Source organism: Theropithecus gelada, chromosome 8 (genome assembly GCF_003255815.1).
Source record: "Theropithecus gelada isolate Dixy chromosome 8, Tgel_1.0, whole genome shotgun sequence".
Lineage (NCBI taxonomy): Eukaryota > Metazoa > Chordata > Mammalia > Primates > Cercopithecidae > Theropithecus > Theropithecus gelada.
The window spans coordinates 65,054,578-65,082,541 of record NC_037676.1 but is presented as its reverse complement, the minus strand read 5'-3'; the positions used below and the strand labels follow the sequence as shown (position 1 = coordinate 65,082,541).

The following is a 27,964-nucleotide window of genomic DNA, read 5'->3' as shown; positions in this document are numbered from 1 at the left end:
ATTGCAAAGGCACATGAATAAATGTTAATGGACAAAGTAAAAAAATGAGGCACCTTAATGTATGTAAAATTTAAAATAAAAAGACATTCAATCCACTGACTTCTAAAAGAGGCTAAATATACCTCTATATATTACATTCTAAAATTGCATTGCCTACTGTGGTTTGTGTCTTGGATTCTACAATTAATTTTAAGGAAATGCATAAACAAAACTGTGCAACCTGCAAAGGGAAAATCATTTTCTCAACGTCATTTCATGGAAAGACAATAAAACAGCTACTAAAATTTGTTGTAGCCACACATAAAGCTACCTATGGAATGAATGTGATCACTGTTACCTTTGAGCTGTGAGGAGTATTCTGCCCATTGCACTGCAAATTGTATATATCATACCTTGTGTTCTAGACAAGCATGATCATGCTTTTCCAAAAATATATGTATTTTTTAATTCCACACAATGAACACGCTTCTCTTTTCATATTTAATCTATGTAGAGCTTAACTTACAGTGCCCAGAGGAGGCAATATGATATGGTACTAAGTCTTTACATTTTTAAAGTGAAGTCACTCTTTTTCTTTAAAAATACTTTTAAAAATATGCAAAAATACAAATGAGACTGCTAAATTATAATGCATATTTTAGAATGAGAAGCATATCTTTTCTTCCTTTAAAGTGCCATATAGAGAATGGTATCTTACAACCCGGAGTCACTTTGTTTAAAATCAAATGTGAAAGGACTGTTATGGAATGAAAAGTTTGCACAACTCCTTGGAGCAGTTAAAGTCGGCTATGCGAGGTAGGCTACATAGCACTCAAGATTTGGTAGCTTTTTTGAAATTTAAGCCCCCCTCCCATGTTTAATGGAAAGTAACATTTACAGGGTGTGATTACACATACACTATAATACAGGAATGATGTCTCTTTGCCAGAAGATAACATTGCACATTTCCTTGCCATTTCTTGGTTCCAACTTGATAATTTTTTAAGATTGTAAATTATATAGTACTCAGCTAAATTTTTTTTTTCATGGTTACAAACCCTGCCAAAACACAAAGGGGAAAGTATTTCTCATTAAAACACACACACACACAAACACACACACACACATTTGAATGCCACACAACACAAGAAACAATGCTTACAGACATGTTATTGTTTCCAGAAGAAAATGGTCAGTAAACTACTAAGGTGAAGACAAAAGACTACCCTTCCCCAGGATCACAGTGCACAAAAAGCAAAATGTCAAACAACAGTACTTCAAAGCAAAACAAAGGTCTGAGGGCGAAGCCAGTTCACTTGCAATCCTGTTAAAGAATGAGAGTCACCGTTTAGGTCCAATGCGCTGGGAACATTTGCTAGCTCAGAATGCAATACTGGTAGAATGTGCTAAGAATTCAACCAAGGATGCCGAAGGCATTAGCCAGCGGAGGCTCGTTTTTTCGGGAACCATCTCTAACATCGGGATCAGGAAATCTGTAAACTGTGCAGTATCTTCATGGGGCCAGCCATACTTCTCCACAAGTACATCAAAAGGGCATCAGGGCTTCGGCTTGGTCATGTCGCAGTTCTCCTTTTCTGGTGAAAAACTCCTTGAAACATTCCCCCAACATAGCGTATTTTCGAGGGACTGTCCCCCGCAGTTCAATGATCAATGCTATGTGATCTTCGTCTCTCGAATAGTCTTCCCCAGAATGTGGTTCAAACAAATAATCGCGCGTTGCCAGCTCAAATGCCATACATGCCGTGCTCCAGATGTCCGCAGGGGTGTTGTATCCCGTTCCTATTAAAACCTTTACGGAACGGTGCTGACGCATCTGGATGTTTTCTGTGAAGTGTTTATGCACCCAACAAGCATTTCCCAGGTCAGCAATTTCTACTCTAATTTTATCAGCATTTCGTGGATCCAGGGGGTTCACCAACAAGTCAGCCTCCTGGGTTTTTGCTTTTGGCAAATCCCCAGTACTGCAGGCTGAAACCGTCCTGCTTTTGTCATGGGACGGACTGCTTTCCCTTTGCTCAGTAAGTGGTGATCCCTCAGAAAGCACAGAGCCGCAGGCCACAGGTTCTAAGGATCCAGAGAACAACTGGGTGGAAAACTCTGGAAACTGTGACTCGGGAATTATATGCCGTCCATTTGGCAATTCACTGTTGAATTGTTCATAGGAGCTGCTGTATGTGTAATCACTTTCTGCTTTTGGCTCATCAAGATTATACTCCTAAGGATTTCGGCAGTCTTCTTCATTATCCTCTTCATCGTCCAGTTGGTGCTCCAGTAAGAATGGGCCATTTTCAAGATGGCCATTGGTTTTAGGTGATTCTATCCACCTCGGGTCTATGTTCGCAAGTTGCTGATCTACATCATCTTCTTTTTCAATGTTTTCTTTCTCAGGGTCTTCTTTCTCTTCCTGGTCCTCAGCTTCACCATTTCCCTTTGCGGTCTCTGCCTCGGCCGCCGCCTCTAATCCTGTTGTTTTTAGTTTCACCTCTGGGCAGTATTCGCCATCTGCCAGGGCGGCGGCGCAGGCGCAGTTCTTACCTCCTGCCGGTTTGAGCCAGTGGAAGCCACAGCCCGGCGAGTCTCCTCACCCTCACGCTTAGCCGCCGCCTTCGCGAAGCCCCTAGGCCCGCTTCCGCCGCGTTGGAATGAGCTCCAGGATAGTGCTTCCCATTTAGGCCCAAAAGCGGAGGCCGAAAAGAGAGAAACACCCAAAAAATCCGGAGCCTCAACAGAAAGTTCCTTTAGTTCCTCCTCCTTCCCCGCCACCAGCACCACCGCCACCGCCAATTTTGGCAGATCCCACACCACCAGAGCCAAAGGAGGAGATCCTGGATCAGATGATGAGGAGCAAGAGGACCCTGCGGACTACTGCAAAGGTGGCTATCATCCAGTGAAAATTGCAGGCCTCGTCAATGGCTGGTATCATGTTATTAGAAAGCTTGGTCAGGGGCACTTCTCTACTGTCTGGCTGTGTTGGGATATGTAGGGGAAAAGATTTGTTGCAATGAAAGTTGTCAAAAGTGCTCGGCATTATACAGACACAGCCTAGGATGAAATAAAATTGCTCAAATGTGTTCAGGAAAGTGATCCCAGTGACCCAAACAAAGACATGGTGATCCAGCTCATTGACGGCTTCAAGATTTCAGGCGTGAATGGGATACACGTGTGCATGGTCTTTGAAGTGCTTGGCCACCATCTCCTCAAGTGGATCATCAAGTCCAACTATCAAGGCCTCCCAGTACGTTGTGTGAAGAGAATCATTCGATGGTTCCTTCAAGGGTTAGATTATTTACACAGTAAGACCAAGATTATTCATCCTGACATAAAGCCGCAAAACATCTTGATGTGTATGGATGATGCATATGTGAGAAGAACGGCAGCTGAGACCACTGAGTGGCAGAAAGCAGGTATTCCGCCTCCTTCAGGGTCTGCACTGAGTACGGCTCCGCAGAAGAAACCTATGGGAAAAATATCTAAAAAACAAAAAGAAAAAACTGAAAAATAAACAGAAGAAGCAGGCTGAGTTATTGGAAAAACGCCTGCAGGAGATAGAAGAATTGGAGCAAGAAGCTGAAAGGAAAATAATAGAAGAAAACATCACCTCAGCTGCACCTTCCAATGAGCAGGATGGTGAATACCCTTTTCTTAACTTGAGAAATATATGATACAGAGGATCAAAGCATTTAGAGTCACCATAGTGTTTACACACATAAATATGCACATGCATACCCAGGCATATCCTTGCATGAACACGTGTGGTTACATACCAAAATATATATGCATACACATGCACACACATATATGCATACACACACACACACAGACACTTAAAACACTTAAAACTGTGCCTTATCACTCCTGCATTGTGGAAAAATAAACCATTTTAAGCTCCTTTTAGAGTTTTTGTAAAAAACAAAAACTAATGCCATTTGTTCTAATCGGAGTCCCCAAAACTACACTTATATTTTCTAACTTCTCTGTGGAATATTCTTATCTTTTTCATTCTCTGTGTTATTTCCTGAGTCTTCATTCTTTCCATTTCTTCAAGTCATTGACTTGTATCCTATCTCTCCTAAAAGCTATAAATCATTAAATGTTATTTTCTGCAATTCCAAAGCAATTTTCAGTGAACTTTAAAAACTCTTGAATCTATTTTATTTAGAACTAAAATTTTTAAAAATGATTTTCAGCACTCTTTTCATGAAGGAAGGAAAACTCAAGTATTATAATAAATGTTAAATATTTCCTTTTTTTGTCCCTGAAAATGTTTTGAATTATTTTTAATTGCACTCTTTATTTTAGTTTTTAAATATATGATGCTCTTTCCAAGAAGCCAGTTTCTTTTATCTTTTTAATTTTAAATATAAGTGCATTTTAATTTTCACTTTGTTTTACTTACAAAGAATCATAATTTTCTATGTGATACTGTAAATGTCATTGTTATGATTCCATTCATTGATTCCATATTGTATTTTCTTTTTAAAAAAATTATTATGTTCTTTCTAGAAGTGACTGCTTTGCACACTGCTATCTATGTGAAATATTTCTTCTTCTGTTAAACTATGTTAACATGATGAATCGGATCTGCCATGTAAATGAGAAGCCAAATAATGTTTTTACTGCTTTAAAATACAGAGGGGCAGCTGTCTAGTTTTATTAATATTGTTTTTATAATTGAATTTCTGGTGGCAAATTCACTTTTTGGCAATCAGTCTCAATAGCCAAACTGAACCTCAGCTCAAACAGATTGTTGTCAATAAAATATGGTGAAAGTAGAAATTTAGTTAGGACAAGTACAGATTTAAAATGCAAGAAAACAATTGGAGCCCTAAATGCACCATATGGGTATCAAGAGAGTCAATTTGTTTCACATGTGACACTAAAGAAGAAACAAAGAAAGTGCCTATGTCAGCTCCTTCATACACATCAAGATGAATCTGCCTTCTTTATGCACTCATTCATTTAAAGTTATTTTAGAATGTGAAGATTAGGCTGCTGATTCAAACCTGTTCATGGTTTAATTCTAAAATTATTCGTACTACCAAACATTAATTAAAGCCAAACTACTAATAAAAATAACACTTTAGTTAATTTGCAACAAATATGCTAATATCTTAATATAATCAGAAATTACAAAATAGCATCACAGTTATATTATTTGGAAAGAATGAATATGCCATTTCTTTTAAAAGGCAGTTACTAAATTGACTCCATTCAAATAATGCAGTGAGTTCCCACAATATTCTGAAAATGATGCAGGCTGAAAAATTGAACTTCTTGCGGAATCATGACCAAAAAGAAATGTCCCGTTCAGTAATCTTACTGTTGGTTCACCGAGGCAGATGCACTTTTGGGTGGGGTAGACGAGCAAATAATTTGAGTTAATTGTGAGGCAAGAAGGACTGGCATTCTAGCAGATGCCTTGTGAAAATGGAACTTTGACAAAGTCAACAAGATATGCTGGGGTGTGGCCTGGCATGGCTCCCAGCAAGGCTACGGAGAGAGGTACATTCTACATTGTCAGAAGCAGAGTGCAAAGGATGAGCAAGGAAGAGACAGGGATATTAGCCTTGTTCCAGAAAAGGAGGGAAGATCAAGATGCAAGTGAGCAGAAACCCAAGGTACATACTCCAGAGAGCTTTGAGGAGAGCAGCTCAGAACAACATCTCAAGCATGTGTCTTTTCTTCGGAGGCAGCCCAGAAATGAACCTAACAATTTTTGAAACCCCTGAAAAAGTTTGATGAAGTTGTTCTGCTACCAACTTTGTAGCCAGCTAGTCAAATGTATGTACAAGGTGGAGAACCAAATCCAGTTTCCACTCTGAGGACTTTTCTACAGTTTACTGTTAGTTACTTTGCATCTCTCAGATGGTTTGCTTCCTGGCCTTAGAATGATTTGGGGGAGCAGAGGGCAGCAGGTGCTGAAAATAAGGCTGGAAATGAAGATTAATATGGAAAGGGATATCTGAAGGTAGAGGCTGGGAGTGCTTGAAGAAGCTGGTCTGATTTTTTCTCTGATGATGGTGTAAATTAAAGATATGGCTTCAAGTACCATCAGTTCTGCTAGCATGCTTGCTTTGAAACGTGAATTTGTCCCAATATGATTGATATATTAGGAAACAACCTGAACATAACAATTTGGGAATATTAGGGAACAATTTTCCGTCAAATTTCAGACAACTTTTCTTCTACTTCACAGTAACTCATAGTCTGCAATCCTTCTGTTGCGAATTTCCACAAGTAAACTGCAGATACTTTTCAAAGTAAAATGCCCCATTTATTGTAGTATAAATGTACTTCTTAACCATCTAATATGTATAAATATATTACATCATTTTAATAGATCTCTATTTTTAAATATTGCCATTGAAGCATTTGAGTGTTGTTCCCCTGACCCATTTTTTCCATAAGTCTTGTGGCTTTTACTGCATTATTTCTTAGGAACACGTATGCCTCATTAAAGCAGAACTTATGGGACAATCAGTTTATCTGCTAATATGATTGGGATGGATTGCAAAGCATTTGGAAAGGTATTTGTGATTGTGTTCTGGGATTCTGGTAGAAGAACCCTTCTGGTCTATCCTTGTCAATGGCATTAATACAGATTTCTCAATAGTCAAAAAATAAGGATACTTCCCCAGTGCTTTCATGAAGAAATTAATAGAAACCAATGTGCCTGAAGAGCAATGCAGACACAGGATGTGACTGTGAAGGAGAGGGACATTGGGAGTGTGGGGGCCTCCTTGATAATGGGTGCTCTTCTGGAGCTAACAGGTTTTCCCTACCTGATTTTTGCTGCTCCAAGGTGAACAATACACTTTGCAGTCTTGCCAGTTTTCAAGATCGACAAATTCTGTGTATGTAGCAGGTAACTGAATAGCTGAGTTCTTCAGGAATTAAAATACAGGGAGTTTGGAATTGACTTTCTGGTTTTGTAATTGGGAAGGTACTGGATCTGGCAGCATGAGGAAAGAAGAGGACCAGTAAATAAATCTGTTCTTGGCTCACCCGTGCATCTCATTGAGGTTCTGATGGTCTGTGCTAATGGCCCACAGGAGGTTTGGCTTCCCCAAGGAAGTGACACCAACACTTTATGAGTTGTCAGTGAGGGTTTGATGGATAAAACCTTGTTCTCTCCAGTGATACAGTCAGATTCAACAGAGACAATCCTCAGAGAGAGTTCCCTTACAAACCCCACCCCCAACCCTGCCCCACCTGAGGCCCTCACAGCCTTCCTGTGCTCTTTTAAAGGAGTTGCCCTCCGCAGTGCAATAAGTCACAAGACTGGTTCCTTAAGACTGGAGTTAATATTAAATTGGTAAATGCAAGACTTAACTCATACTAGACCTCTGACAACTGCTAAAATATTTTATTGTTGCATATCATTTTTATTGGAGAGCTGATTTTAAAAACTATGTTTTAAGTAGCCCAGAGCATTTTAGAGAAATGTCAAGAGAAAAAAAGGGGGACGAATGAAAGAGAGATAAAGGGCTTTAGTTTCCCATCCCATTTTAAGGGAAACAGCTTCACTTTTATGTTTTATAATAGAGATTTGTTGTGGGTTGAAGTGTGGTCCCCTCGAAATATGGAAGTCCGAACCTCTGGTGCTTATGAAAGAGGGTCTTTGTAGAACATCGAATGAGAGTGAGGTCATTAGGAAGGATCCCAATCCAATATGTCTAGACTCCTTAGAAAAAGGAGCAATTTGAGCACAGAGACAGACACACACACAGACACACAGAGTACACCATAGAAACTACAAGACAGAGATAGGGTGATGATTTCACAAACCAAGAAAAGCCAAAGATTGCTGGCAAACCACAGAAACTAGGAGAAAGCCATGGAACAAATTCTCTCTCACAGCCCTCCAGAGGAATCAGTCCTCCAACACCTTGCTCTCAGACTGCTGTCCTCCAGAACTGTGAGACAATACATTTCTGTTGTTTAGGCCACCTAATTTGTAGTACTTTGTTATGGCAGTACTGGAAAACAAAAACAACAACGACAAATGGATTCTTGGTAAAATTTCACTTGAAAGACAAAGCAAAAAGAGTTACCAGATTAAAAACATGTGAAAAGTATAGAATTAGAGACAGTGGGCGAGATGGAGAACTGGGGTTGTTTCCAATCCAGAACTCCACTTGTTCAAAGGACACAGACAGACCTCTGTGTCCCAAGATTCTGCCAAGGTAAAGTGAAACACATACTTTCTGACATGGGTATCAGGTTGATGTCTTCATGGTGGGGCTGGCACTGTATAGTTTTTGATGAGTCAGGAGAGCAAGAATAACAATATCACCCAACATTCAGATTATGTAATAGCCTAATGGAATCATGATCAGAAACCTCTGAGCAGTCTAATATGTACTCAATGTGGCCATAATAAAAAGATCTTTTATCACTCTTCATGATTCTGGCTAGTTATGTTTTTCAGGAATCCTTGTTTGGTATAAATTATAGTTCACTTGTGCTAATACTGCAATCCTGGAGTCCATGGGAAGGTATTGGTTTTAGATAATGATTTTATTTAACACCTGGTGCTCGCTGCACAGATGTGCATCCTTGCTTCTCTTCTGGACAAGGAGGAAAGACAATAGATGGGTAGATGGAGCCCTTCTATAGATTTCTTTCATTAAATTCTCCATGGGATGACATCTTTGACTGATCATGAATACATGTACCTGGCAGAAGATCAATAGCTCAGGCAGCAGGCTAGAAGACAGGTGGTCTTTGGGCTTAAAAAGTCTAAATATTTCAAAGTCCTGGGATTTCTGTCAGGAACAGTACATTTTGTTTTCTTTTGTACTCCAGTGTGTTCCTACCTGAGGGAGGCTGCTGGAAGTGATGATAAAAGCACCAGGGTTAGCCTTGGCTTTCAGTGATTTCAAGTGATGCTAGGAAAGTCCCTGAGTTCCCAGAATCACCAGGTTGTGAGGGAGTAGATAGTATGCAGAACACATACCCCTAGTGACATTCAAAATTATTAGTGGGTCTGGAAGCTTTTGAGGCACTGATAAAAAATTGAGGTTGTTTTTGTATATTGTATTCATGGTGTTGTCACCCAGCTCAAGGAGTTACTCAGTCATGACACTATGGTTTGTGTGTGTGGCTAAGACCGGTTCTTGAATAACAGCCAGTGTCCTTATTGAACTAAAGTGGAACTTTGAGGATCCCCAGATAATGAGGTTTCCAATTCTGTCATGTGTGCCTTGACAACCCTCCACAGTACGTATGGGAGACATCATCACTGATCGAGGCACACAATTTATGCTGAGCCTAGAAGAGGACTGGGAATTCTACAGCCATCTAGCGAGGCAGTCACCACCAGTAGATTAGTTGTCAAGCATGTTAAGTCTGTTTGCCTTGGCTGTCTTAGGTGTTGAGTAAGCACTCAGCATGAGGCCTTTTGCCTTTCCTGAAATGAGGCCAGATGGGTGGCTCAGTCCCAGAAAAGCTCCAGTGTCCCCTTAGAGAAAAATTAGTCTGAGTAGAAATACCTAGATTTATTTCTGGGATATACAGTCTGGAGGCTGTTTTACCCTTGGTTGTGAGCCATGTGCAAAAACACAGGTTGTCACGAACAACTGCTCCTAGTCACCACTTGCAACCTGAGGTCAAGAAGCTGGCCTTGGACCAATCTGCATCAGATAGAAAAATTCATCTGACAGCACTGCATAAGGATAAGTACCACCGACTGTCTCCAATGTCTATTCAAACCTCTCCAGGAATTTGTTTAGCAGGAATAAGTGGGAGCAAGTCCTCTGCAGTGAATTACACTCTCTCTTCAAGGTCTGTGAGGTGGGCTAGTCTCTTGGAAGGAGCCTTAGGTCTAGTCCTTGATCACCTGTTAGTGTAAATTATCTGCAATGTTAAAACAGAAGCAAGGGAGAAAAAAGCAAACTGGCATCTATGGTGGCTGGAATTTTGTATACACAATCTCATTAATCTTCTCAACAGCCCCTTGAGTGGGTGGTATGATTTCATTTTACATGCAAGAAAGGTGATGGCTCAGAGGGATTGTGGACCCTGCCCAATGTCACAAGTAGGAAATGACAGACGTGAGGTTACATTTAGCTCTGCTCAGACGCTGCCCTTATTCCTTAGGCATCTGCTGCTACCATACCACATGGCCTGTACTTGAAAATAAGCCACATCTATCCTATCACGTATTTTGCCTCTTCCAAATTTTAAATAGCTTCCCATTATTGTTTCAGGTCCCTTCTCTACAGTCAGCATTTAAGCAGATTGATCAAGCACTGTTGCCCACCTATCCAAGCTTAAAGGCTGCCATTAGTAATAATTCTGACATTTCTGAGGTCATTCCTTCTCCTCCCCTCAACACAGAGACACAGTCTGGCTCCACAATTCAAAATGAAAAAGCAAAACGGCAACGAATGTCAACTGCAACAGTGATTCTTACAGACAAAGCACTAAGAGAACAAAGCTATTAAAAATTTTATTCTCCTTTGCCCTTCCATTTACTGGGCTATATCTTCTTTATCCTACTGAAATCAGCAACATTGGAAGCAATATCTATGACCACTACCTAGGACACATACACTATCCTCTATATGAAAATCTAGTAGCGTGAGACCCACAAATAGCTTGTTTAGTACTGGGGGTTGGTATCAAAAAGTGAGCAAATCTTTTAGGATTTACTATAAAGAATATAGGGAACTATAGCAACATAAGAGCTCATTATCTTTGAAGCAATTTAAGCATACACACACATATATGTATATATTTATTTGGTTTTGGTTAAAATGCTTTTTATTTAATTTGGTTAAATGTAACTAGGTTACTTCTATGAAGGTTTTTTTTTGTTGTTCACTTGAAGTAAGAGTATAGAAAAAGTTAACTGGGTTACTAAGAATAGATAGGATGGCTGGTGCAGCAGCCCAGACAAGATGACGACAGCTTGGCCTAAGGTTGTGGTGGTCAAAGTAGAATAAGGTAGATACATCTGGGTTACTTAGGAGATTAACAAGTGATAAGACTTGGTTATGAACTGGGGTGAGTGGATACAGCACCTTCAACTGAATTATCGAGCTATCCACATTGGGATTGATCGGGGAAACAACCCGAATCATGGAGAAGGAAGAAAAGCAGGGTAGGGTGATGGCCCACCTGGGTGTGACACAGAGCCAAGGGAATCCCTACCCCCAGCCAAGGGAAGCAGTGAGTGATTGTGCAACCCTGGGAAACCATGCTTCTCCCACAGATCTTTGCAACCTGCGAATCAGGAGATCCCCTCATGAGCCCACACCACCAGGGCCTTGGGTCCAACACACAGAGCTGTGTAGAGTCTTGGCAGAGAAGCTGCTCAGGCATGCACCAAGATCCAGGAACTTTACATACTCCAGTCCTGGGATCCCCAACAAAGGTGTCTGCAGCCCGGGCAATGCATGGTGTCCGTACATACTCCTAGGAAGGGGGCTGAATCCAAGAAGCGAAGCAGCATTGGTCTGTGGGTCCCACTTCCATGGCACCTCAGAAGACAAGACCCATTGGCTTGGAATTTCAGCCAGCCTGCAGTAACAGGGTGCCTGCCTGAGAAGAAATGGGGCCCTGAGGGGAGGGGCAGGCTGCCATCTCTGCTGTTTGGTTGACTCAGCTGTTTCAGCCTGTGGACTTTGGAGCGTCCAAATGGTCTGGATGAGGAATAGTTTCCCCAGTGCAGCATAGCTGCTTTGCCAGAATGTGGCCAGATTGCTTCTGTAAGCGGGACCTCAATCCATTCCCCCTCACTGGGTGAGACCTTCCAGCTGGGCCTCCAGCTATCTCAACCTGCACATATGGTATGGACAGAGCTCTGATCTCTCCTTGGGATGCAGTGCCCTGGGGGTGGGGCATGCCACTACCTTGGCTGTTCAAGCATCTTAGCCAGTCCAGCCTGTGGGCCTTGGGGTTCCCAGTCTGATTGGAGGATGAAGAGATCCCCAACACAGCACGCTCCTCTATCGAAAAGCAGCCAGACTGCTTCTTTAAGCGGGTACTAGATCACATTTCTCCTGACTGGGTGAGACCTCCCAAACAAGGTCTTCAGGCACCTCTTACAAGTGTGTTTGGCCTGGCAACAGGTCAGTAACCCCCTGGGATGGAGCTTCCAGAGGAAGGGGCAGGCTGCCATCTTTGCTGTTTCACAGACTTCACTGGTGATAACTCCAGGTACAGGAAAAACCGAGATAACTAAGGTCTGGAGCAGACCCCCAGCAAACCACAGCAGCCCTATGGAACAGCGGTCAGACTGTTAAAAGAAAAACAAAACAAAACAAAACAGAAAACAACAAGAAAAAATCCCTATGAGAATCCCATCCAGTTGTTAGCAACCTCAAAGATCAAAGGTAGATAAGCCCACAAAGATGAGAAAGAATCAACTAAAAAATGTCAAAAACTCAAAAAACCAGAGTGCCCGCTTTCTTCTAAATGACTACAGTGCTTCAGCAGCAAGGGCTTAACACAGGGCTAAGGCTGACATACTGAAATGAGAGAAGTAGGCTTCAGAATGTGGATAAAAATGAACATCGCTGAGCTAAAGGAGCGTGTGTAACCCAACACAAAGAATCTAAAAGTCATAATAAGACAATGCAGAAGCTGACAGTCAAAAAAACCAGTTTAGAAAGGAACATGATAGAACTGAAAAACACAATACAAGAACTTCACAGTGCAATCACAAGTATTAATAGCAGAATAGACCAAGTGGAGGAAAGAATTTCAGAGCTTGAAGACTGTCTTTCTGAAATAAGACTGGCAGAAAAGAATAGATAAAAAAGACTGTAAAGGAATGAACAAAACCTCCAAGAACTATGGGATTATGTAAAGAAACCAAATCTATGACTGATTGGGGTACGTGAAAGAGACGGGGAGAATGGAACCAATCTGGAAAACATACTTCAAGATATCATCCAGGAGAACTTCCTCAACCTGGCAACACAGGTCAACATTCAAATTCAAGAAATGCAGAGAACTCCAGTAAGATACTCTATGAAAAGTTTATTCCCAAGATACATAATCGTCAGATTCTCTAAGGTCGAAATGAAACAAAAAATGTTAAGGGCAACCAAAGAGAAAGGCAAGGTCACCTAAAAAGGGAGGCCCATGAGAATAACAGTGAACCTCTCAGAAGACACTCTACAGCCAGAAGAGATTGGGGGTCAATATTCAACATTCTTAAAGGAAAGAATTTCTGGCCCAAGTTGGTCGCTTCCCTGCACCAAAGTGAGAAGCAGCCAACATGTAAAGGTGGGAGTCACATTACAAAACTGAGGGCGATGAAGAAGCAAAGAAGAACAAGAAGAGAACCTTGAAGCAAGTGGAGACTATAAGTATTCAGGACGAGATAGTTTAGTTTTTGTGGTTGATGCTTCCAGGGCTATGTTTGAATCTCAGAGTGAAGATGAGTTGACTCCCTTTGACATGAGCATCCAGTGTATGCAAAGTGTGTACACCAGTAAGATCATAAACAGTGATTGAGATCTCTTGGCAGTGGAGTTCTATGATACAGAGAAAGACGAAGATTCAGTAAAATATTTATGTCTTACAGGAGTTGGAGAATCCAGATGCAAAATGAATTCTAGAGTTTGACCAGTTTAAGGGGCAGCAGGAACAAACATGTTTCCAAGACCTGAGGGACTACAGATCTGATGACTCATTCAGTGAAGTGCTGTGGGTCTGTGCCAACCTCTTTAGTGATGTCTAGTTCATGATGAGTCATAAGAAGATCATGCTGTTCACCAGTGAAGACAAGCCCCATGGCAATGACAGTGCCAAAGCCAGCTGGGCCAGGACCAAAGCCAGCTGGGCCAGGACCAAAGCCAGTGATCTCCGAGACACAGGCATCTTTCTTCACTTGATACACCTGAAGAAACCTGGGTGCTTTGACATATCCTTGATCTATAGAGATATCACCAGCATAGCAGAGGATGAGGACCTCAGGGTTCACTTTGAGGAATCCAGCAAGCTAGAAGATCTGTTGCAGAAGGTTCGCGCCAAGGAGACCAGGAAGTAAGCACTCAGCAGGTTAAAGGTGAAGCTCATCAAAGATATAGTGATCTCTGGGCATTTATAATCTGGTCCAGAAGGCTCTCAAGCCTTCTCCAATAAAGCTCTATTGGGAAAAAAATGAACCAGTGAAAATCAAGAAAATCAAAATTTAACACAAATACAGGCAGTTTGCTTCTGCCTAGCGATACCAAGAGATCTCAGATCTATGGGAGTCTCAGATTATAATGGAGAAAGAGGAAACAGAAGAGCTAAAACAGTTTGATGATTCAGGTTTGATGCTCATGGGTTTCAAACCCTTGGTAATGCTGAAGAAGCACAATCACCTGAGGCCATCCCTGTTCATGTGCCCCGAGGAGTTGCTGGTGATTGGGAGCTCAACTGTGTTTAGTGCTCTGCACATAAAGTGTCTGGAGAAGGAGGTTGTAGCATTGCGCAGATACGTACCCCACAGGAACATGTCTCCTTATTTTGTGGCTTTGGTGCCACAGGAAGAGGATGGAGGACCAGAAAATTCAGGTAACTCCTCTAGGATTCCAGCTTGTCTTTTTATCCTTTGCTGATGATAAAAGGAAGATGTCCTTTACTGAAAAAGGCATAGCAACTCCAGAGCAGGTGGACGAGATGAAGGCTATCATTCAGAAGCTCCGCTTCACATACAGAAGTGACAACTTTGAGAACCCCGGGCTGCAGCAGCACTTCAGGAACCTGGAGGCCTTGGCCTTGGATTTGATGGAGGCTGAATAAGCAGTGGACCTGACATTGCTCTAAGTTGAAGCAATGATTAAAAGACTGGGCTCCCTGGTGGCTGAGTTTAAGGAGCTTGTTTACCCACCGGATTACAATCCTGAAGGGAAATTTACCAAGAGAAAACATAATAATGAAGATTTTTGGAAGCAAAAGGCACAAGGCGAAGTATTCAGAAGAGGAGCTGAAGGCTGATATCTGCAAGGGCACGCTGGGCAAGTTCACTGTGCCCATGCTGAAAGAGGCATATGGGCTGAAGAATGGGCTGAAGAAGCAGGAGCTTCTGGAAATTCTCATTGAGCACTTCCAGGCCTGACCAGAGGCTGCATGTCCAGCCACTCCTTCACACCATGGCCAGGCTGCCTGGCCTTGTTCTCAGCCAGTTAAAATGTGTTTCTTCTGAGCTAGGAAGAGTCTGCCCAACAGAAGTTGAGGGATTTTACATTTCTGAGACTTTCTGTTGCCATGGTGATGGTGTAGCCCTCCCACTTTACTCTACCTTACTTTATTGCCTGAATAAAGAGCCCTAAGTTTGTACTGAAAACAAAACAAAACAAAACAAACAAAAAAAAAAAAAAGAAAAGAAAAGAATTTTCAACCCAGAATTTCATATCCAGCCAAACTAAGCTTTATAAGTGAAGGAGAAATAAGATACTTTTCAGACGGGCAAATGCTGAGGCAGGCAAATGCTGTCTCAATGATCTGCCTAATGTTGTCAGTGGGATGTTAAATCTCTGCCTTACAAGAGCTTCTGAAGGAAGCCCTAAATATGGAAAGAAAAACCATCACCAGCCATTACGAAAACACACTGAAGTACACAGACTAGTGACACTATGGAGTAACCACATAAACTAGTCTGCAAAATAATCAGCTAGCATCATGATGACAGGATCAAATCCACACAAAACAACACTAACATTAAATGTAAATGAGCTACATGCCCCAGTTAAAAGACACAGAATGGCAAGCTGGATAAAGAATCAAGATCCATCTATATGGATCTTAAGCCTCACAGAAGATCAAAATAAAAGGATAGAAGAAAATTTATCAAGCAAATGGAGAACAGAAGAAAGCAGGAATTGCAATCCAAGTTTCTGATAAGACAGACTTTAACAAAGATCAAAAGGACAAAAAGGGCATTACATAATGGTAAAGGTTTCAATTCAACAAGAAGCACTATCTTAAATATATACACACCCAGTACAGGAGCACCCAGATTCATAAAGCAAGTTCTTAGAGATTTTAAAAGAAACTTAGACTCCCACACAATAATAGTGAGAGACTTTAACACCTCAATGACAATATTAGGCAGATAATTGAGACAGAACATTGACAAAGATATTCAGGGCCTGAACTCAGGTCTGGATCAAGTTGACCTGATAGATAACTATGAAACTCTCCACCCCAAAACAACAGAATATATATTCTTCTCATCACCACATGGCACTTACTCTAAAATTGATCACATAATCAGAAGTAAAACACTCCTCAGCAAATGCAAAAGAGCTGAAATCCTAACAGTCTCTTGGACCACAGCACAATCAAATTAGAACTTAAAATTAAGAAATTCACAGAAAACCATACAACTACACTGAAATTGAACAACCTGCCCCTGGATGACTTTTGGGTAAATAATGAAATCATTGCAGAAATCAAGAAGTTCTTTGAAACTAATGAGAGCAAAGATACAATGTACCAGCATGTGTGGGATGCAGCTAAAGCAGAGTTAAGAGAAAAATTTACTCACTAAATACCCATACCAAAAAGCTAGAAAGATCTCAAGTTAACAACCTAACATCACAGTTAAAAGAACTAGAGAACCAAGAGCACACAAACCTGAAAGCTAGCAGAAATAACCAACATCAGAGCTGAATTGAAGGAGAGACACGAAAAGCCCTTCAAAAATCAACGAATCCAGGAGCTGCTTTTGCTGGAGAAAAGTAATAAAATAGATAGACTGACAGCTAGACTAATAAAGAAAACATAGAGAAGATTCAAATAAACACAATTAGAAATGATAAGGGAGATATTACCACTGACCCTACAGACATACAAACAACCATCAGAGAAAACTATAAACACCTCTATGTACATAAACTAGAAAATCTAGAAGAAATGGATAATTTCCCAGCACATACGCCCTCCAAAGACTGAATCGGGAAGGAATTGAATCCCTGAATAGACCAATAGAGAGTTCTGAAATTGAGACAGTAATAAATAGCCTACCAATCAAAAAAAAAAAAAAAAAAAAAAAAACCAAACCAAAACAAACAAACAAAAAAAACAAAGGCCCAGGACCCCAGGACCAGTTGAATTCACATCTGAATTCTACCAGAGGTACCAAGAATAGCTGGTACCACTCCGACTGAAACTATTCCAAAAAATTGAAAAGAGGGACTGCTCCCTAACTTATTCTATGAGGCCAGCATTATTCTGATACCAAAACCTGGCAGAAATATGACAAAAAAAAAAAGGAAATTTTAGGCCATTATCCTGGATAAACATCAATGCAAAAATCCTCAACAAAATACTGGCAAACTGAATCCGGTAGCACATCAAAAAGTTTATCCACCATGATCAAGTTGGCTTCATCTCTGAGATGCAAGCTGGTTCAACATACACAAAGCAATAAATGTAATTCATCACATAAACAGAACTAAAGACAAAAACCGCATGATTATCTCAATAGATGCAGAAAAGGCCTTTGATAAAAATTAACTTCCCTTCATATTAAAAACTGTAAATAAACTAGATCTTGAAGGTACATACCTCAAAATAATAAGAGCCATATATGACAAACCCACCGTCCATAGTGAATGGGCAAAACCTTTCAAGGGGAAGCATTCCCTTTGAAAACTGGCACAAGTCAAGTTTGCCCTCTCTCACCACTACTATTCAACATAGTATTGGAAGTTCTGGACCAGGCAATCAGGCAAGAGAAAGAAATAAAGTGTATTCAAATAGGAAGAGAGGAAGTCAAACTATCCCTGTTTGCAGATGACATGATCCTATGCCTAGAATATCCCATTGTCTCAGATCAAAAGCTTCTTAAGCTGATAAGCAACCTCAGCAAAGTCTGAGGATACAAAATCAATGAGCAAAAATTGCTAGCATTCCTATACACAAACAACAGGCAAGCTGAGAGCCAGATCACAAATGAACTCCCATTCACAATTGCCACAAAAAGAATAAAATACCTAGGAAAACAGCTAACAAGAGAAATGAAGGACCTTTTTAAGAAGAACTACAAACCATTGTTCAAATAAATCCGAGATGACACAAACAAATGGAAAAACATTCCATGCTCATGGATAGAATCAATATCGTGAAAATGGCCACACTGCCCAAAGCAATTTATAGATTCAATGCTACTCCCATTAAACTACCATTGACATGCTTCACAGAATTAGAAAAACTATTTTAAAATTCATAGGACCAGAAAAGAGCCAAAATAACCAAGGCAATCTTAAGCAAAAAGAAAAAAGCTGGAGGCATCATGTTACCCAACTTCAAACTATACTACAAGGCTACAGTAACCAAAACAGCATTGTACAAGTACAAGAGCAGACACATAGACCAATGGAATACAATAGAGAACCCACAAATAAGGCCACACGCTTACAACTATCTGATCTTTGACAAACCTGACAAAAGCAATGGAAAAAAGATTCCCTATTTGATAAATTATACTGGGAGAACTGGTTAGCCATATGCAGAAAATTAAAACTGGATCCTTTCCTTACACCATATACAAAAGTCAACTCAAGATGCATTAAAGACTTAAATTAAACCCCAAAACTATAAAAACCATAGAAGAAAACCTAGACTATGCCATTCAGGACATAGCACGGGCAAAGTTTCATGATCAAGATACTAGAAACAATTGCAACAAAAGCAAAAATTGACCAATGGGGTCTAATTAAATTAAAAAGCTTCTGCACAGGAAAACAAACTATCAACAGAGCAGATACAGCCTACAGAGTGGGAGAAAGTTTTTTTGCACTTTATCCATCTGACAAAGGTCTAATATCCAGCATCTATAAAGAACTTAAATTTATAAGAGAAAACTAAACAACCCCATTAAAAAGGGGGCAAAGAACAAGAACAGAGACTTCTCAAAGGAAGACACACATGTGGTCAACAATCATGTGAAAAACAGCTCAACATCACTGATCATTAGAGAAATGCAAATCAAAACTGCAGTGAGATACCATCTAATGTCAGTCATAATGGCTATTACTAAAAAGTCAAAAAACAAATGCTGGTGAGGTGGTGGAAAAAAAGGAACACTTTTACACTGTTAGTGGGAGTGTAAATTAGTTCAACCATTGTGGAAGACAGTGTGGTGATTTCCCAAAGACCTAGCAGCAGAAATACCATTTGGCCCAGCAATCCCATTACTGGATATATACCCAAAGGAATATAAATCATTCTATTATAAAGATACATGCATGTGCATGTTCATTGCAGCACTAGCCACAATGACAAAGACATGGAATCAACCTAAATGCCTGAGATGGTTTGGTTGTGTCCCCACGCAAATCTCACCTTGAATTGTAATAATCCCTACATGTCAAGGGCAGGGACAGATGGATATAATTGAATTATGGGGGCATTTACTGCCATATTGTTCTCATGGCAGTGAATAAGTCTCACAAGATCTCATGGTTTTATAAATGGGAGTTACCCTGCACAAGCTCTCTTGCCTGCCACCATGTAAGACATGACTTTGCTCCTCATTCACCTTCCACCATGACTGTGAGCCCTCCCCAGCCATGTGGACCTATGAGTCAATTAAACCTCTTCTTTATAAATTACCCAGCCTTGGGTCTTTATTCACAGCATGAGAACAGATTAATACAATGCCTATCAATGATAGACTGAATAAAGAAGATGTGGTAAATGTATATCACAGAATAATATACAGGCTTAAAAAGGAATGAGATCATGTTCTTTGCATGAACATGGATGAAGCTAGAGGTCATTATCCTTAGCAAACTAATGCAGGAACCAAAAACCAAATACCACATGTGCTGACTTATAAGTGGGACCTGAATGATGAGAACACATGGTCATGAGGGGGAGAATAACACACATGGGGCCTGTTGGAGGGTGGGGGATGAGCGGAAGGAGAACATCAGGAAGAACAGCTAATGGATGCTGTGCTTAATACCTGGGTGATGGAATAATCTGTACAGTAAACCATCATGGCACATGTTTATCTATGTAACAAACCTGCACATCCTGCACATGTACCCCTGAACTTAAAAGTTGGAAGTAAAAAAAAATCAACCGGAAAAAGAAGATTCTATTATTTAAAAGGGAACTAAACTTTCTTTTAACTTTGAAAAAGGAAAATTCTTTTGTCAAAGCTCTTTTAGTTCATGCCTCTCTGTTGCACATTCATCACTTATTGGACTGAAAACAGATGGGCTTTCTTTCCTGCCCTCTACATGTTACTTTAGCGTTTTTTATGTTTATTCCTCTCTGATAGCTGTGTGATCATGATGAATTTTTAAAAATTCAAGTACAAATTGAGATTTTTCTATCTTGTGGATAGCAATCAAATTTTAGAAATTTGACATTCTGAATTCACGCTATATCTTCTAAAAAGACTGGGACCTCTGGTTAGTTCTGTGTAGCTAAGAATCACAAAGCAGGTTTGTTTTTATTAAGTAAATCAATAGAATACAGAAAGCAGGGTGAATGTTGTATTTAGTAAAATTATGTTGAAACTACTAGCAGGTTGGGTGTGTGGTGAACAAAAACGATTTGTCAGAACAAAGCCTCTCTTTTCCCTAGGCCACTCATTTTTTTTTTTTTTTTCTTTACTGAGTACACTGTTCAGTCCTTGCTTAAATAATGCCAGTTTCCTCTTGCTCCCAGTCCTGCCTGCCAGAATTTTGTGCCTGGTCAGCAGTCTGCATGTCTGTATGAACTATTATGTGAATATCTGTTTAAAATTCTCTTTTCTCTGATTTTATTTCACATCTTCTGGGATAACTGTGATAAGCCAAAGTAATAAATGTATAAGCTACATCAGTTATTTAGAGTTTTCAATCCTGACCCAATCCTCTTTCGTCACTCACTGTGGGTACTATATTTGCTCTCTTCCAGTTCACCACTGCTCCTGGACAGGACTCATATTCAGGTCCTGTGGGATGGTAGGGACAAGCGAGCTAAAGAAGCCCCTAGTCTCTTTTTGTTAAACTTCTTGTTTGTGAAAGGACTGATGAGAGTCGGAGGAAGAATGTTTGATAAATATAGGCAAGGAGCCAACTCAGTTAGGTACAGTATATACATATTAAATATATGTAATAGATTATATATATATACACACACATACACATATATATATACATATATATATATATAAATCTATTATCCTGCAGGTCAATGAATCTATATTATGAAAAAGAAGATTTATAAAAAAACACAGAGCCAATGTAGGAGCAAGAGAAGTGGAAATAGGAAAGCATTGAAAGAATCCCTAACTTTGGACATCTGCCTTTATATTAACCCTAAAAAAAATCCAACACATGATCGAATATTCCTTTTTTTATTTCTAGTGATGTCCACATATGTTCTAGGTCTGGACAGTGGTTCTTTGATGATTTACGGTTGCGTACAATGTACTTGGTAGGAAAAACGGGCATTATTTCATCTAAACTTCCTTTCAGATGTGGAGCAGGAAGGTAAGTGACCCGGAGGGTGCAGAGCACCAGGGGCCCTTCTTAGACAGTGTTTCCTTGTTGGGTAATGGGAGTATGATTCATGGAGTGTTGGGGATGCTGTGGTTAATTGACTGCCCAAGCTCAATGTTTCTGCCCCCGATAGACCTGGCAGTACATTTATGGGAGCCCAAATGGGGACAGCCACCAAAATGAAACAAGCTCCTTTGACCAGGAATTCTTTCTCATTCTTTTCTTTTGCCTTAATCCTTTTTCATCTAGACTTCAGGCAGATCACATTAAATTCTAATGTATAGCATTTCGTATCAAAGCAACTAATCTAGAACAACAAAACGAAATGTTCGGCCGGGCGCGGTGGCTCAAGCCTGTAATCCCAGCACTTTGGGAGGCCGAGACGGGCGGATCACGAGGTCAGGAGTTTGAGACCATCCTGGCTAACACGGTGAAACCCCGTCTCTACTAAAAAATACAAAAAACTAGCTGGGCGAGGTGGTGGGCGCCTGTAGTCCCAGCTACTTGGGAGGCTGAGGCAGGAGAATGGCGTAAAAACCCGGGAGGCGGAGCTTGCAATGAGCTGAGATCCGGCCACTGCACTCCAGCCTGGGCGACATAGCAAGACTCCATCTCAAAAAAAAAAAAAAAAAAAAAAAGAAATGTTCCCATTAAGGCCCAGCTATCAATATCTGATAACGTTGAAGTCAAAGAAAATTAAACTTTTATCTCGTGAGGCAATGAAGTGAGGACCTACTCTATTCTTGGGTAAAAAATAACATTTTTTTTTTACACTGATTTCACATTTTTTTTGTAAGTGATAACCTACAGCTTAATTAAGACTCCTAAATATAAACAGTTAATCTGAAATTTTCTGAAGGAATCTGAAATTCCTACCATATGTGGAAATAAATTGTCCTTTTTGGTTGGACATGTGTACACAAGATATCTAGAAAGTTATTTTATTCTGTGGATACTTTCACTTTTTATCTTGTTTAACCTTTAGTAACTCTGGAGAGTTCCCCCATTATGCTTTCTGTAAATAATGGAATCCTAAAATATTTAAATAACTTGAGGCCAAAATGCAAATATGTTAATTTGCCAAAAAATACTTAAGGCCAAAGTTGCCCTGTCCCATCAACCAGGCCAATGATCTGCATGTTTGTAGCATTTAAGTTCTTGCTTTAGCTTTAGCATTGGCAGCTACTGTTACTACAGCATTAATTTGTCATGCAAATAACCTTTTATAATGAAGTTGCGAGCGCCTCAAGTCACTTCTTAGTTATTGGATTTAGGATTCTTGGTATAAAGTTTTGGACTCCTACTGACAAATGGGCTAGTTCTCAAACTTTTTTATTTCTTGCATGGCATTTCATTTGTGCAGAAAGGTTATACTTTGGTACATACACCAGCAAAGGAGAGGAGTGAGGTTGTAGTGAAAAGCACTCCCTCTTACAGCAGAAGTTCCCTTCAGAAGGAGACACAGAGAGCTCTCTTATTATAGATGAGAAAAAAGGCACGAAAAAGCACTCTGTTAGTTCCCTATTGTTGATTTGGCAAATCCTCACAAACTTAGTCATTTAAAAAGCACAAATTTATTACCTTACAGTTCTAGAAGTCAAAAGTCTAATATGAATCTCCCTGGGGTAAAATCAAGATGTCAGGAGGGCCCGGGCATGGTGACTAATGCCTATAATTCTAGCACTTTGGGAGGCCGAGGTGGGCTGATCACTTGAGGTCAGGAGTTCAAGACCAGCTGGCCAACATCGTGAAACCCTGTCTTTATTAAAAATATAAAAATTAGCCAGATGTGGTGGTATGCACCTGTAGTCCCAGCTGCTCGGGAAGCTGAGGCAGGAGAATCACTTGAACCCGTGAGGTGGAGGTTGCAGTGAGTCGACATAGTGCCACTGCATTCTAGCCTAGGTGACCAAACAAGACTGTCTCTAAATAAATAAAATAAAATAAAATAAAATAAAATAAAATAAAAAGAACAAAGATGTTAGCATGGTACTGTTTTTCTGGAGTCTCTAGGGGAGAACCCATTTCCTTGCTTTTTCCAGCTTCATCTGAATTCCTTGCATCTGGGCCCCCTTTAAACTCTAAAGCCAACAACAACCAACAGCTGGCTGAATTCTATCTCCTCTGCATGACTTCCTCACTCTCCTGCCTCCCTCTTCCACTTGTAAAGACCCATGGTTTGCAAATATTTTTCTCATTGCATGGGTTGTCCCTTTGTTCATCATTTCCTCTGCTGTGCAGAGCTTCTTGATTTCGTGCAATCCCATTTGTCTATTTGTTCTTTTGTTACTTGAGATTTTGGGGTTACATCCAAAAATCCTTGTCCAAACAAATGTCCTGGAGCTTTTCCCATATGTTTTCTTCTAGTAGTTTTACAGCTTTAAGTCTTTAATCATTTTGAGTTTATTTTGGGGCATAGTGTAAGGTAGGGGTCTAATTTCATTTTTTCCTGAATGTGGATAACTAGTTTTCCTAGAACCATTTCTTGAATAGAATGTTTTTTCTCCATTATGGATTCTTGGCACTTTTGTAAAAAATCAATTGACCATGAAGGCATGAGTTTATTACTGAGCTTTCTGTCCTGTCCCATAGGTTGATGTGTCTGTTTTTATGCCAGTACTATGCTGTTTTAATTATAATCACTTTTATAATACATTTTGAAGTCAGGTAGTATGATGCCTCCAGCTTTGTTCTTTTTGCTCAAGATTGCTTTGGTTATCTGGGGCATATTGTGGTTCTATAAAATTTTAGGATTGATTTTTACATTTTTGAAAAATGACCTTGAAATTTTTATAGGGATTGCATTGAATCTGTACATTATTTTTGGTAGTGTGGATATTTTAACAATATTAATTATTTCAGTCCATTGAGATGGGATATTTTTCAATTTATTTGTGTTTTCTTCAATTTCATTCATCAGTGTTTTATAGTCTTCAGTATATAAGTCTTTTACCTTCTGATTTAAATTTACATCTAAGTTTTTATTTTTTTTCGGTTGCTATTGTAAATGGGATTATTTTCTTAACTTTCTTTTCGGATAGCTCATATATCTAGTAAGGGGTTAATATACAAAATATACAAGGAACTGAAATAACTCAATAGTAAGAAAACAAATAACCCAATTTAAAAGTGGTCAAAGACCTGAACAAACACTTATCAAAACAACTCATCCAAATGGCCAACAGGTTCATTTAAAAAATGAACTAATCATTAGGAAAACGCAATTTAAAACCATGACAAGATATCTGTTTATATCCGTTAGAATGGCTTTTATCAAAAAGATGAAAGATAACAACCACTGGGGAGGATGTAGAGAAAACGGAACACTTGTACACTGTTGGTGGTAATGTAAATGGTTCAGCCATTATCGAAACCAGTATGGAATTTCCTCAAAAAACTAAAAATAGAACTACCATATGATCTAGCAATCCCACTACTGGGTATTACAAGGGAAATTATTAAGTATGCCAAAGAGATATCTGTACTCCCATGTTCATTGCAGTGTTATTCGCAGTAGTCAAGATAGGGAATCAACTTGACTATCAATAGTTGGATAGAGAAAATACAGTACACAAAATGAATTATTACTTATCCTTTAAAAAGATGAAATTCTGTCATTTGGGACAAGATGGATGAATCTAGCAGAGGTTATGCTAAGTGAAATAAGTCATGCACCGAAAGGTAAATACTACATGATCTCATTTGTATGGGGAATCTAAAAAAGATTCATCCATATAAGTGGAGAATAGAATGGTGGTTATCAGAGCCAGGGATGGGGGGCTTGGGTGGGGAGGAGTAAGAGAATGTGGAGTTACTGTTTAAAGGATACCCAGTTTCAGCTAGACAGGAGGTTTAGAGATCTGTTGCACAGCAGGATGACCATAGCCAATAATAATGTACTGTGTATTTCAAAATAAAAGAGTAAATTTCAAAGATGTCATCACAAAAAATGTCAAGTAAGTGAAGGGATATATATGTTAATTAATTTGATTTAATAATGCCGTATTACACACATATATGAAAACATCACACTGTACTCTATAAATGTAATACAATTACAATTATAATTTATCGGTTTAAAAATATTATATTGAGCTCCTTGGAATAATCTAGGAAAATTTCCCCATTCTAGGGTCCTTAATTATCATCACAGCTGCAAAATACCCTGTTCTATGTAAGATAACATATTGACAGGTCTGGGGATTAAGACAGGCCCATCTTTGGAGGTCCATTGTGCTACCTACCACAAAGACCTGACTGCAGTAGATGTGTGAACCCTCTAGCTGAGTTCTTCAATTTGAAAGTCCCTGGGGAAAATGCAAAAGTGTGCAAAAAGTAAGCATACGCATAGCTGTTCCAGAGGTGCCATGATGGTGCAATGTTGTTCATACCTGTGCATGAACAACACAGGCATGGTTTGATGACTCTTTCTCAGATGTTCTGAGTAGGCCATGTATTCAATAGAGACATTTTCCCCTTCCTTTGCCATAGTTATATTTTTTCTTTATGTGGGCCGAGTTGCCAACTTTTAAATATAGAAACTGGGAACTGAAGAGGTATGTAATACTGTTAAAATGATTGGAGAAATCAATCTGGTAATATTTGCTTTGCTTGCAATTATAATATTTATTTGTAAAGCCCCTTTTATCCTGGATGGTCAATCAGCCTTAAGACAGCATACATATTATCAATCTGAGCCTCTCAAGCAATCTGGATTTCTGGAAGTTTCTTCATAAAAATAAGTTTTAGCACTAAAAATGTAGAGAGCAGTGTAAAAGGACAGGAACCAAAAGAAAGGAACACTTAATTTCTCTTTGATTGTATTTTTTTCGCGATCCTCCAGGTGTAAATAAATCAAGCTCTAGAGGAAAGGTAATATTATGTTTTACTGTTAAAAATTAATTTTTTAGAAAGCTTGATGGATATGTCTATAGTGGAACTGAGCAGACTATGTTGAACAATGGTGTATGCATTGTAAACACTAAGTACATGACCAGGTCACAGAATAAGTCAATATCCTTTTGAGATGTCTATTTTTCATGTGGAACTAGCAGTAGGAGGATAATGTAGGTTAAGGAAGATGCATGCCAGAAATATATTTTTTTCTCCTAGTGATAACAGTAAGGCTGAGCTCGTATTTACAAAAGCCATTTATTCATTCAAAAATATTTATTGAATGCCTACTAAGAGCAATGCTTTGGAGGGGATGTATGTGGATGTGAATACATAAGCATGAAAAGACAATTTACTTCTATCCTCAATCTTGTTTACAATCTAGAGAGAAAATACTGGAACTAATGTGTGATTCTTGAATGTGGGGAAGGCATTTTATAAATGTCTTAGGCAGGCTGGGTGCGGTGGTTCATGCCTGCAATTTCAGCAATTTGGGAGGCCAAGGAGGGAAGATTGCTTGAGGCCAGAGTTTGAGACCAGCCAGGGCAACATAGTGAGACCCTAACAAAAGTTATGTAAAAAATTTGCCTGGAATGGTGGCACACACCTGTAGTACCAGCTACTCAGAAGGCTGAGGCAGGATTGCTTGAGCCCAGGAGTCCACAGTTGCACTGAACTGTGATCATACTACTGCACTCCAGCCTGGGTGACAGAGGGAGGCCATTTCTAAAAATAAATAAATTAATTAAAAGAAAAAAAGTTATTTGATCTTCTAGTTTGAAACCAACTTCTGATTTCACTTATTTGATACATACCAAATCATGAGGTCTCTACAACAGATTTACCTCCTTTTATTCAGAATTTTAAAAAGCTAAAATAATGCCACTTCAAATATGGGTATCTTTTGTTTTTTCTACCAATTTTTAAGTGACTTTTTAGGAAATCCAAATTTATTTGATAGAGACAAAGGTGATTTCTATCTATTTTATTCTGTGGTGGTGTGAAAGTAGTTTTTTTTAAATGTAGGCAAATCCTCTAAAATCTTTAAATAGGATAGTCTGTCAGGCTTAGCAGATTTTAAGTTCATCAAAAAAAGAAAATTGAGTGTGCATAAATAAAGAAGAAAAAGTTGATGATAGACAAGGAGTTCTTGTTGTTATGTCTTTAGAAGGAGGAAAGTAATAGAGTCAAGAACAACGTAACAGAGAAACTGCATCACTGTCAGATTTCTGCCTATTAGAGAGATGGCTGTGTGAGATAGGATTGGGTGTGTGTAGGAAGGGAGGTAAAATTATGTCCGAAACGTCTACACCCTGGAGGGCTGTGGAGTGGAGTCAAATCCCTACAATCTTTGTACTCAGGAGCAAGATGGGAGATGACGCTGGTGTGTGTTACAATTTCTACCCGAGTTATCCAAAGCTAAAAGTTAATAAAAATCACTCTCTTATTTTCCGTTAGAAGAGTGCAAGTTTTTGTGGCGATCCCCCGGAAACAAGAATATTGTCTGGCACGTTTAAATTTTACTGGGACAATTGGATATCAGCTTCTGAAATGCTAAGGAGTTTATTCTTTTGGATTTTTTTTTTTTTTTTTTTTTTTTTTTTTTTTTTTTTTTTTTTTTT

General features: G+C 39.5%; 1 protein-coding gene and 2 pseudogenes across 3 annotated transcripts in view; 1 reads left to right on the top strand and 2 right to left on the bottom strand.

Moving 5' to 3' along the window:
* Positions 1–27,964, bottom strand: part of NKAIN3 (sodium/potassium transporting ATPase interacting 3) — a 741,273-nt gene that overhangs the window by 136,755 nt on the left and 576,554 nt on the right. The gene's annotated exons all lie outside the window — the stretch shown is intronic.
* On the bottom strand, positions 1,386–3,028 carry LOC112629777 (annotated as a pseudogene). The gene is made up of 3 exons (XR_003120753.1): positions 2,959–3,028; positions 2,586–2,825; positions 1,386–2,502 (listed from the first exon to the last, which is right to left on the bottom strand). The product of XR_003120753.1 is annotated as an SRSF protein kinase 2 pseudogene (transcript).
* On the top strand, positions 13,232–15,061 carry LOC112629776 (annotated as a pseudogene).